A 12460-nucleotide genomic window follows, 5' to 3' on the forward strand; every position below is an offset into this window, starting at 1 on the left:
TTTCCCTCAGTAAGAAACCAAGGTTTATCGACCAGTAGGAGAAAAATGTTCTCTCCCGAGGTGTTGCGAACCAACTCGTGGCAGGGCGCACTGCCAGCGTCAGCAGCAACGTGGAGACCTGCACACAAATAACCAAGTACTTTGTCCCCAACCTTCAGCGAGGTTGTCAAGCACACTGGTTTTGCTGAAAACAAAGGATTAAACGAACCGTGTGGAAGAAGAATTGTTTGCAGAGAATAGAACAGGAAAATGTTGTAGAAGATTGCAATTAAAAGAAGAAGGACCGTGGTCCACAGTTCACTAGAGGCACCTCCCCAATAAAATAAATATGCTGGGTAAACAAATTACATATGGGCAATTGACAAACAGAGATACTACGCTAATGGTTGGTGCAGAATTCATGTTATAAAAGTATGTGGGCATCACAATAATATACATAGACCGTAATCCAACTGCATCTATGACTAATAATCCACCTTCAGGATTGGATCCGTGACACCCTCCAGTATTAAGTTGCAAGCAACGGACTATCGCTTTAAGCAATGTGTGTAAAGTAAACGATGAAACTACCCTTGAATAGAACACCGGTGTTTTCTCCCTAGTAGCAACAACACATCTACAACCGTAGAGAACAAGGTCACTTCCCATGGTTAAATAGAGGCATGAACCCACGAGCATAAATACTCCCTCTTGGAGTCGCTAGCATCTACTTGGCCAGAGCATCTACTAGAAACGGAGAGCATGCAAGATCATAATAACATAATACATAATCTCAACCAAAGCAATCTCTCTATAAATCGGATCCACATCAAACCAACATGTAGCAATTACAAATAGATGATCTTGATCATGTTAGGCAGCTCACAAGATCTATACATGAAGCACAACAAGGATAGGACAGTCATCTAGCTACTGCTATGGACCCATGGTCCCGTGGAGGACTACTCACGCATCACCTCGGATGAAGAAATGGCGATGTAGAGGCCTCCGGCGGTGATTTCCCTCTCCGGCAGGGTGCGGGATGGACTGCAGAACCCTCCCAAACGAGGGTTTCGGTTGACGGTGGCGTCGGAACTTTACGTGGATGGAGGCTCTCGTCCCTGGGGTTTTCCCGGTACGAGGAATAAATAGGTGTGGTGACCCTGCATACCACTGCATGTTGTAGTATGCCAGTCGTTGATATAACATTCACGAAGTACCATTCCGCAAATATTACATCCCTCAGAGTAGTACAACAGAACATAGCAAGGTCCATACCTCATTCACACATTATTACAATTAATATACACATGTCGTCTCGGAGCTCCTCTTGGGTCCTAAGAGGAATACTCCTGGGTTCGAGGCGAACCCAACTTAACTTACAATATAAGTGTCTCATTAAGCTAAACATTTATTTCCTCGAGCAGCTAAATACTAAGAGTTCGGGCTGCTCGGTTACTATTACTATCGGATATCTCTAGGCTTGTTCTCCTCCGGAAGCCTCCCTGGATCCGTAGACGATGAGGTAGTCTACGCCTTCTATACCTCCAGAGAGGTCTGGTTCTTCATAGCCGATGATCTCGGCTCCTTCATTGTTGTCGTAGTCCTCCTCCAGACGATTCAGACAATCTAAGCATGGGATTTAAGAGTGGTATGAGTACGGGCGTACTCAACAAGTTCATTAAAGAAAAGAGGTGTTTAATGCACTAGCTACGATATTAGACCAGAAAGTCTAATACCAATGCAGTTTTGATAAACATTTCTTCAATAGATTGATTTTATTTCAAAGAGCTATGTCCGTCAGCCTTCACCGGTTTACTAGAACTTCATGGAGCTCCTTTCCGGCCGCGTTCGCAGTTCCTCAATCCCGGAACAGGGAGTGACAGGTCACAGTTCTTTACACTCTGCAGAGGTGTGTTGCTTTACCCATAAGAGATCTTAACCTTGGTGCCAACCGGGCAGCTTTCCCGTCCACACTACCTTTGGTGTGAGGCCCGGTATAAGGTCTAGCCAATCATGTTCCTCCGCTACCTCGAACACCCACCCTTTGTTGCATGCCCCGACCCTGGGTCCACGTCGGTCCCATTATTCCTGTAGATTTCAAGGTGGACCCCGACCACGACGTCAGTGCTGGGCTCTACCATACACTCCTACGCCGGTAGCTGCAACCCATCCTAGACCGCAATACCGTGGGGACTTAGGACTCCCCAGCCTCACCGCTTGCTCCTTCGGGCGACAAGTGTACTACGGACTATGCCGTGGGGACTTAGGACTCCCCAGCCTCACCGCTTGCCCCCTTGGATTACAAGTGTACTACGGTAAAGCGCATCCGTTGATGAACGAGAGGTGGAAACACTTTTGACTACTCCGTCCCACTCCGGATCTTATGGTTAACACGGGTATTACGGCACAAGAATCACTGGCGACATTTGTTGTTTAATCATAGATGGATATAACCCTTGCAATGGAACCTCCACCATATCAACACAATCCATGGTTCCATTGCCCACCACATAGTCATATTCATAGTTATGAAAGTAGTGGTTTTGGGTTTTTATGCAATAGTGATAACCATAATACTTTGCAAGTAATTTGGTAAAAATACTCAATTGACATGAGCAAGTGATGAACTTGCCTGAACACTGCAAAGTTTTGCAGTTGGAAGGTGTGGACTGACCCTTGTCCTCTGGTTCTGAAAAATAGCATCATTGTCCGATAAGGGCAATGGTTAAAGAAGCAATTATGCATGATTCCATTTTTTAGGGTTTGTTTCCCCCCCTTCCGATGTCGTTGTTATTTTATGAGAGAGGTTAAATACTAAGAATAATTTGAGGATACTTGATATAAAGTAAAATACAACCTTGAAATGTTGTCAAGGTGTTTTTAAAATCCAAATGCCTTAATGGACTAATTTTCATTATTGAAAATAATATGTGTGATTTAAATCATTATTTAAATCATCAAATTAAGACTTATTCTTCTTTGTCTTTAAAAATTCTCTTTGATATTTTATTTAGATAGAGAATTTTATGCTGATTAATTTTCATAATTTTACTTATTTTTTTAGAGCTGTATTTTATTTTATAAAATCCTTGGAAATTCTCATGTAAATGGGTATTTTGGAAATGTCCAGAATACCCCTCGGGCCCACCTGTCAGGCGGCCGAGCTGGTTAGGTTGGACCAGCCCACTGGGCTCGGTCCAACCGACCCAGTCGCGTCGTCTTCTCGCTGTGTCCTAACCCTAATCTCCCTTTCGGCTCCCGCGATGCCGAAATCGCCTCCACCGTCGCCGCTTTAATCTGGCCGTCTCCGGCCATCGCCGGTGACGAGATGATGCGGATCTGGACCGCCTCTCAACGGCGGACATGGTGGTCCGCGTCGATCTGACGCGTGCGTCCTCGTTCGCTCGCCACCGACTCTCCCGTGCGCTTGGCTTTTGACGTCCGCCGCCACCGCGCTTTGGAGATGCCGTGGACCTCCCTCCTGGCGCTCCCCTGGGCGCGTGGTGCTGCGCTGGGGTGCTGTGGTGGTCGCTGTGGCTTGGCTTGGCCAGGCCGGGTGCCGTCGTGTACCCTGGCGTGCGCCGCCGTGGTCGTGTCGACCACCTCCTCCCCGGTATGTGCTCCTCCTTCTCCTCTGCTACCTGTTCTACCTCTTCTCCTTCCTCTGGATGCCCTGGCATCCATTTGATTGTGCTGCTGCTTCTACACCTATGTGCTCTGCTGCTGTGCTTGCTGTGATCGCGTGTATGCTGCTGTGCTCTCTGCGGTTGCCATGGATCCTAGCTGATGTGATGTGCTGCTGCCATGCGCATGCTGCTGTTGTGCATTTCCCTGCCCCTGGCTTGATCATGATACATGATCCTTACATTATGCAAGTGCCAGTGCCCTGGGTGTAATGTGTATAGGCTGTGAATCTTGGAAATGCTCAATTGAGCATGGCTGTTGACTAAATAACACCATCCCTTATTGATGTGCTTCTGGATACAATTGTATTTAATTTTATTTACTTATCTGTGATGCAATTATTTATGAGATGTGGCTATAAAGTTGATCTGGTTAAATGTGTGGTTGCTAGGCTTAGCATACTCTAGCAAGCTTCTGATGATCATATGATCATCAGTTGCTTGTAAAAGCTGCTGTGTTATAACTGTGCCTCTCTTCTGCTCATCTTTGTGTCTGTGTGACACCAAAATCTGTACTGATGCATGCTTTTGCTTGCTCAAGCAGTTGCTGATGCTTGCAATGATCCATTGGTTCAGCTGCAAGACTCTGGTGCTTTGATTCCTTATATGATTCACTTATCTGTATTACCTGGATTTACTAAAATGGATAAGTGATGTGAACTGCTTGCAGTAATGATCATTTCATTGAGTTTGACAGGGCTAGATGGATGCCACCACTTGGTTGGGTACCCTAGCCCTCCTCTTGAACCCATCTGGGTGATGATAACTGTGCATGGCTTATTAGTTTGGGCTGGTTCAGTGGTTGAGGTGACCTTGACAGCAATTCATTGCTGTTTAGGTAGCTCCCACCCTTGTTGGCTTGCTATGGCTTAGTGAATACATCACTGGTTAATTCCTTGTTGGATTTCCAGTGATCTTTGATGTTGACAAACAAGAATAGACACATATTGTCTATCTATCTGATGGTGTGCTAGGTTTTAGGTGCTAAGTGGCTTTGGTTGAATAGATAGGATCATTTCCTTGCTGGATTGCCTTGGTTATGCCACTGTTTTGGTCTAGCCAGTGTTCCCTTGGTGATTTCCTATTGGCTTCACCCATTTTTGCTTGCACCAACTGACTTGGTAGCCAGATGATGATACAATCTGGGTATTCTACCCTTCTGTGTTCCTGTGATGCATTGTATGCTTATTTATGAGCAAAACTTGGTTTTGCTCAGGTTGATCTGTTTATACCTCACTCCAGCTCCTAGAAAATGGTGTGTTGGTGTAGAGGTTTTGCTTCGTGTCGCTTTCTTGGCTTGCCCTGCTCCTCCTTGTGGCTTGTGCTTGATCTACTCCATGGTTTACTTCTCAACAGAAAGCAGTTCTTTGCTTGAGTACATTCTGGATGAAATTCTAGCTATGTGTTCTTCCTGTTCTAAGTGTTCTTGTTTGCTGATGACTTACCAAGATGCCTGCTGATGAATGAGCTAGGGTTTGGCTCAAAAAGGTTATATATGATGCCCACTTGCTCCCTCTGGTCGACAGCTTAGCCTGGTCACTTTGGTGACTCTCTCTGGCTGTGTATGTGCTGGTGGACATGCACACAGCCTTGTGAGCTGCTTGTGTAGTTCCTGGTTGGAACTTGGTCCATTTGGTGGATCAGCTCGGCTGATCTTGATAATATCCTCTCAAATTCACATTTTCTTGCTAACCTGCCAAGTGGCAATGCCACTTGGCATAACACTTGTCTTTGGTTTATGTTTGTGTGATTACAGGGAACAATGTGATGCTCTGGATGAAGATCAAGATCCTCTTGGCAAGATCTCCATGATGATCATCTAGTGTAGTCTAGGATATATTACTCACTTGTAATTTTTCTTCATTTTATTTCTTCTATTCTGCCCTTTTATGTAATGTGTTGTTTTAATCATTTATTTCACTTATGAATATTGTAATGACAATGTAATTTGTGTGATGATCAATAAAGCTCAAAGTTTTCTCTAATGAGCTTTACTTTATTATTATTGTTCATATTGTTTATTATTGTTTAATTACTTAATGAATTTCTTCATAATTGAATTATTTAGGGTTATTATTTAATGTTTGAATTTGAAATTCAAATTCAACATTGGTTTAAATTTAACCATGTCACTTATCAAGAATTCAATCATGCACTCTCCCCTCTCTTCTTAAAACCCTAAACTAATGAAGTGAGATACAAGTTTGTCGCACTCTCGAAACCCTAACCCTGTAAGGTGTCGAGAGAGAAACTTGTCCCCCTTCGATGCAGTTTTTGTTTAAAAGCGCGAAATTTCCCCAGAATTTACCATGCAATGCACATCCCTTTCTAAAATCTACCCCTCGATCGTCTCTAAACCTAGGACATTACAATAGGCGGAAGGGTGGAGCAAACGAGGTGACGAGGCGCCAGTACATGGGTCAGGCGCGGCCAAGGGTGGGGTCGCGCCTGTCCTATGTACTGCCACGTGGTAGCTCTCCTGCGCGTGTCCTTCTGGCTCCGTCTTCGTCCCGGAAAAATAAGACTCTGGGCTTTTGTTTCGTCCAATTCCGAGAAACTTTCATGTACAACTTTTCTGAAACACAAAAACAGCAGAAAACAGGAACTGACAATGCGGCACTGCGTTAATAGGTTAGTCCCAGAAAATGCTAAAAAGTGTGGAAAAGTGCACATAAAACATATAAGAATTGTAACAAAACAAGCATGGAGCATCAAAAATTATAGATACGTTTGGGACGTATCAACATCCCCAAGCTTAACTCCTGCTCGCCCTCGAGTAGGTAAGTGATAACAAACAAATAATTTTTGAGGTGACATGCTGTCACACTACTTTGATCAATCTAAGTGTAAAAAGCAAACATAGCTGGAATCATAGAATTCTAACATAAGCATGATAGATATAATCAAACAATGAAACTTAATAACCATGCTAAAACATGAATAGTAATCAAACAAAAGAAAATGTATAACGTGCATGGAAAGCAAAGTGATTGTCAACAGCATAGCATAGATACATAATAAAGTGGTGCTCAGCTTGTCCCATAAGTGGAAGCTTGGACACCTTTAAAATATTATAAGGATGACTAGAAACAAAGAGTTTGAATAAGCAATACCATAATTATGAATCAATCAATAAAATCTTGGGACCATGCACATAAAACTAAGAATGACAACTATGCTCTCATAAGTGGTGCATAAACTAGAAGGTGGAGACTCAACATAAAAGTAAAAGAAGCTCTCTCTTTGAGAGACAAGTAAGATCACTCATGTGCTAGAGCTTTTTATTGAAACAACAAGAGTATAAAATGCACTTTTGAGAGGTGGGAGACATCAACGGTAAGTACAAAGCATATGGGTTGTGCAAAAGTGCTACTTCTAAATCGCAAGCCTCATGCATAATTGCTACTAGTGCTGACACCTCGTCCTACTCACCTCGGATCACCATTAGCTCTCATCACATACAAGTTGTTTTAACCGAGTACCACACAGGGGTACCCCCGTGCCTCATGTACAAAGGTCCTAGGAGATGCATTGCTTTTGATTTCTCATTTTTAAAGCATCTTCAACTTGGGACATCCATACTGGGACGACACGAGCAACAGATAAATGGACTCCTCTTTTTTTAATTGCTAGAAGCTTTCTCATAAGAGATTGATGATTTGTCCAACTGAAACTTCCACCATGATACATGGCTTCGGTTAGCAGCCCAATGTTCTTCTTTAACAAAAATGTATACTCAAACTATTTTGCATGGATATTCTCCTTCATTTCAGACAAGATGAACATGCATAGGAACACAAATGATATTCCGCGGCAAAGCACACTGAGGTGTCCCCAGTATTTCAAGGGTTATCACACAACAAGAAACTTAAAAGAGCTATGATACGTCCCCGACGTATCCATAATTTCTGTCTTTCCATGCTTGTTTTATGACAATACTTACATGTTTTGCTTGCACTTTATGATGATTTCATGCATTTTCCGGAACTAACCTATTAACAAGATGCCACAGTGCCAGTTCCTGTTTTCTGCTGTTTTTGGTTCCAGAAAGGCTGTTCGGGCAATATTCTCGGAATTGGACGAAATCAACGCCAAACCTCCTATTTTTCCCGGAAGGCTCCAGAACACCGAAGAAGAGTCGGAGAGGGGCCAGGGGGCCACCACACCACATGGCGGCGCGGGCCAGACCCTGGCCGCGCCGGCCTAGGGTGTGGTGCCCCCAGGTGCCCCCCTGCGCCGCCTCTTCGCCTATAAAATCCCTTTCGACCTAAAAACACCGTACCAATTGACGAAACTCCAGAAAAGTTACTGAGGCGCCGCCGCCATCGCGAAACTCCAATTCGGGGGACAGAAGTCTCTGTTCCGGCACCCTGCCGGGACGGGGAAGTGCCCCCGGAAGCCATCTCCATCAACGCCATCGCCTCCATCATGCTCCGTGAGTAGTTCCCCCATGGACTACGGGTTCTAGCTGTAGCTAGTTGGTATTCTCTCCCCCATGTACTTCAATACAATGATCTCATGAGCTGCCTTACATGATTGAGATTCATCTGATGTAATCGGTGTTGTGTTTGTCGGGATCCGATGGATTGATACATTATGAATAGTCTATCTATAAAGTTTGTGAAGTTATTGTTGCTGCAATCTTGTTGTGTTTAATGCTTGTCACTAGGGCCCGAGTGGCATGATCTTAGATTTGAGCTCTATACTTATTGCTTAGATTGTATCTACAAGTTGTATGCACATGTCACTGTCCGGAACCAAAGGCCCCGAAGTGACAGAAATCGGGACAACCGGAGGGGATGGCGGTGATGTGAGGGACACATGTTTTCACGGAGTGTTAATGCTTTGCTCCGGTGCTCTATTAAAAGGAGTACCTTAATATCCAGTAGTTTCCCTTGAGGCCCGGCTGCCACCGGCTGGTAGGACAATAGATGTTGTGCAAGTTTCTCATTGCGAGCACGTACGACTATAATTGGAAAACATGCCTACATGATTAATGAATTGATGTTCTTTCTTAATGCTTTATCAATCCTATCAATTTCCCGACTGTAATTTGTTCACCCAACACTTGTCACTTGTTATTGGAGAGTTACCACTAGTGAAGATAGCTGGGAACCCCGGTCCATCTCTCATCATTATATACTCGTTCTACATGACATTGGAAGTAGTATCAACTATCTTCTCGTGCCATTACCTCTGTGTTACTGCTACTGCTGTTGTGTTACTGTTACTATTGCTCTCATATCACTGCTACTTTCACATCACCCCTGTTACTAGTGCTTTTCCAGGTGCAGCTGAATTGACAACTCAGTTGTTAAGGCTTATAAGTATTCTTTACCTTCCCTTGTGTCGAATCAATAAATTTGGGTTTTACTTCCCTCGAAGACTGCTGCGATCCCCTATACTTGTGGGTTATCAAGACTGTTTTCTGGCGCCGTTGCCGGGGAGGCATAGCTCTACTCATAAGTTCACCTGGGGAGTACACTCTACCTCTTTCTCTGCTTTTATTTTATTTTATTTTGTTTTGCTTAGTTTACTTTTTCCTAGTTTACTTGTGTTTAGCTTATTTCTGTCTAGTATTACTTTGCTTAGTTTACTTTTGTCTAGTTTATTTCAGTTTTGTTTTATTTTCCTCATATACCCAAAAATCCATAAAAATTTGAAAAACCGAAAAATTAAAAACTGCTGTCATGGGAGAACCAACAACCTACTTGGAGCTTATGGAATGTTATAATTGTTATAGAGAATCAAGAACTGGTAAAGTAATGAGTGCTATGATAGAAAAATTGAATACAATTGCTAAAATCTTGCTTAGACGCCATGATATAAACTGTTGCTCTCAACAGGATACTAAACATCTTAAATTTCAATGTGGCTTTAGTGAGGAATTTTTTATTAAGAGCTATAATCGGAATTGCTATATTCATTATGGGTTCGAAGAGGTAGAACAATTTGTCTTATTTATGGGAGCCTCCGAGATAGAATCCTTCATGGTTGAGAATTATGAAACTTGTGCTATTTGTAACGACCTTAAAGATTATGTCTCTACTATCCTTAATTCTTGCATAGAATGCTACAGTAGGAATCCTTATATCCTTGATTATAAAGAGAGACACATTAATGCACAAGAATGCACTCACAATTTGCAGGAACCTGTGGAAGAAGAAATTGATGAACCTGAAAGCTCATTGGATGAAAAAGAGGAGGAAATTGATGAACCTGAAAGCTCATTGGATGAAAAAGAAGAGGAGAGTGATGAACAAAAGGAGGAAGAATGGATTAGCTACCCATGCCAACCTTCTAATGAGAGTAACTCTTTATCTCTTACACTATTTGATTGTCCTCCATGCTTACCGAAAAAGGTTGAATGTTATGTTCCTGTGGATTCTCTTGAAATATTACCTATGAGTAAAGCTTGTGAGAATAATTATGCTACTGTTATTTATGATAATCCATGCTACTTTGATAAATCTTATGATAATGCTTTGTTTGTGCCTGATGTCGAAATGCATGGTACTAAAGAATTTTGCTTGGCAAATGTTTATGATAAAGCTCTAGATGATGATCCTATGTTACTTGATAATATTAATTGTACTACTAATGAAAATGGGATTGGAAAAGTATTAACTTTATTTAAGAGTCCCATATCTCTTGAGATTGATCGATCACCTTGTTATATTATTGATAAAAGTGAGTTTGGAAGTTTGGATCTCACTATTTTTGAGTTTGATAAAAATTATGTGTTGGGAAATCATGAAAAGTATGCTGCATGTGATAGTTATATTGTTGAGTTTGTTCATGAAGCTACTGAAAATTATTATGAGAGAGAAAAATATGGTTGTAGAAATTTGCATGGTACTAATACACCTCTCTATATGCTTAAAATTTTGAAGTTACACTTGTTCTATCTTCCTATGCTTGTTACTTTGCTTTTCATGAACTTGTTTATTTACAAGATTCCTTTGCATAGGAAGCATGTTAGACTTAAATGTGTTTTGGATTTGCCTCTTGATGCTCTCTTTTGCTTCAAATACTATTTCTTGCGAGTGCATCATCAAAACTGCTGAGCCCATCTTAATGGCTATAAAGAAAGCAACTTCTTGGGAGATAACCCATGTGTTATTTTGCTACAGTACTTTGTTTTATATTTGTGTCTTGGAAGTTTTTTACTACTGTAGCAACCTCTCCTTATCTTAGTTTTGTGTTTTGTTGTGCCAAGTGAAGCCTCTAATTGAAGGTTGATACTAGATTTGGATTTCTGCGCAGAAACAGATTTCTATCTGTCACGAATCTGGGCTGTTTTCTCTGTAGGAAAATCAGAAAAATATGCCAATTTACGTGTGTGTTCCTCAGATATGTATGCAACTTTCATTAGTTTTGAGTTTTCTGATTTGAGCAACGGAAGTATTTTATTAAAATTCGTCTTTACTGGCTGTTCTGTTTTGGCAGATTCTGCCTCTGTTTTTTGCATTGTCTCTTGTGGACTTTAAGCGAGCTTTTCTAGACATAGAGAGCTGTAGCTAATATTTTATTGAGTTCTTGCAATGTGCCACTACAGGACCAAGGTGGATTCAAATTTTTTGAGTACTAACCTCTCTAATGAAGTTTATGAGAAGTTTGTTGTGAAGGAAGTTTTCAAGGGTCAAGAGAGGAGGATGATATATGATCAAGAAGAGTGAAAAGTCTAAGCTTCGGGATGCCCCCCGTGGTTCATCCCTGCATATTTTAAGAAGATTCAAGCATCTAAGCTTGGGGATGCCCAAGGCATCCCCTTCTTCATCAACTTATCAGGTTCCTCCCCTGAAACTATATTTTTATTCGGTCACATCATATGTGCTTTACTTGGAGCGTCTGTGTGTTTATTTTCGTTTTGTTTGTGTTTGAATAAGATCGGATCCTAGCAATCCTTGTTTGGGAGAGATACACGCTCCGCTTTTTCATATGAACACTTGTGTTCTTCGTTTTACTTTTAATGTTCAATGATAAAAGTTGGAAGCTACAATACTTATTTTTATTTGGTTGGAAACAGAAAATGCCTCATATTGTCTTGGATAATTTGACACTTGGCAATTGTTTTGAGCTCTCAAGTAGATCATGATTAAGTTTTTTTTCATGTAGTTTAAACCTATTAGTGGAGAACTACCGTAGAGCTTGTTAAAATTGGTTTGCATGATTGGTCTCTCTTAAGGTCTAGATATTTTCTGGTAAAAGTGTTTGAGCAACAAGGAAGACAGTGTAGAGTATTATAATGCTTGCAATATGTTCTTATGTAAGTTTTGCTGTACCGGTTCATACTTGTGTTTGCTTCAAATAGCCTTGCTAGCCTAAGCCTTGTACTGAGAGGGAATACTTCTCGTGCATCCAAAACCTTGAGCCAAAACCTATGCCATGTGTGTCCACCATACCTACCTACTACATGGTATTTCCTGCCATTCCAAGTAAATACTTCATGTGCTACCTTTAAACAATTCAAAATTTATCATCTCTTATTTGTGTCAATGTTTTATAGCTCATGAGGAAGTATGTGGTGTTTTATCTTTCAATCTTGTTGGGCAGCTTTCACCAATGGACTAGTGGCTTCATCCGCTTATCCAATAAGTTTGCAAAAAGAGCTGGCGCGGGGTTCCCAGCCCCCAATTAATTAACTTCATTAATAATTCTCTTCACATGTTTTGCTCTGATTCATCAGTAAGCAACTTAATTTTGCAAATAGACACTCCTCCATGGTATGAGATTGTTGGAAGGCACTCGAGGATTCGGTTAGCCATGGCTTGTGTAAGCAAAGGTTGGGAGGA

This window comes from Lolium perenne, chromosome 5 (genome assembly GCF_019359855.2).
Source record: "Lolium perenne isolate Kyuss_39 chromosome 5, Kyuss_2.0, whole genome shotgun sequence".
NCBI classification, from domain to species: Eukaryota; Viridiplantae; Streptophyta; class Magnoliopsida; order Poales; family Poaceae; genus Lolium; species Lolium perenne.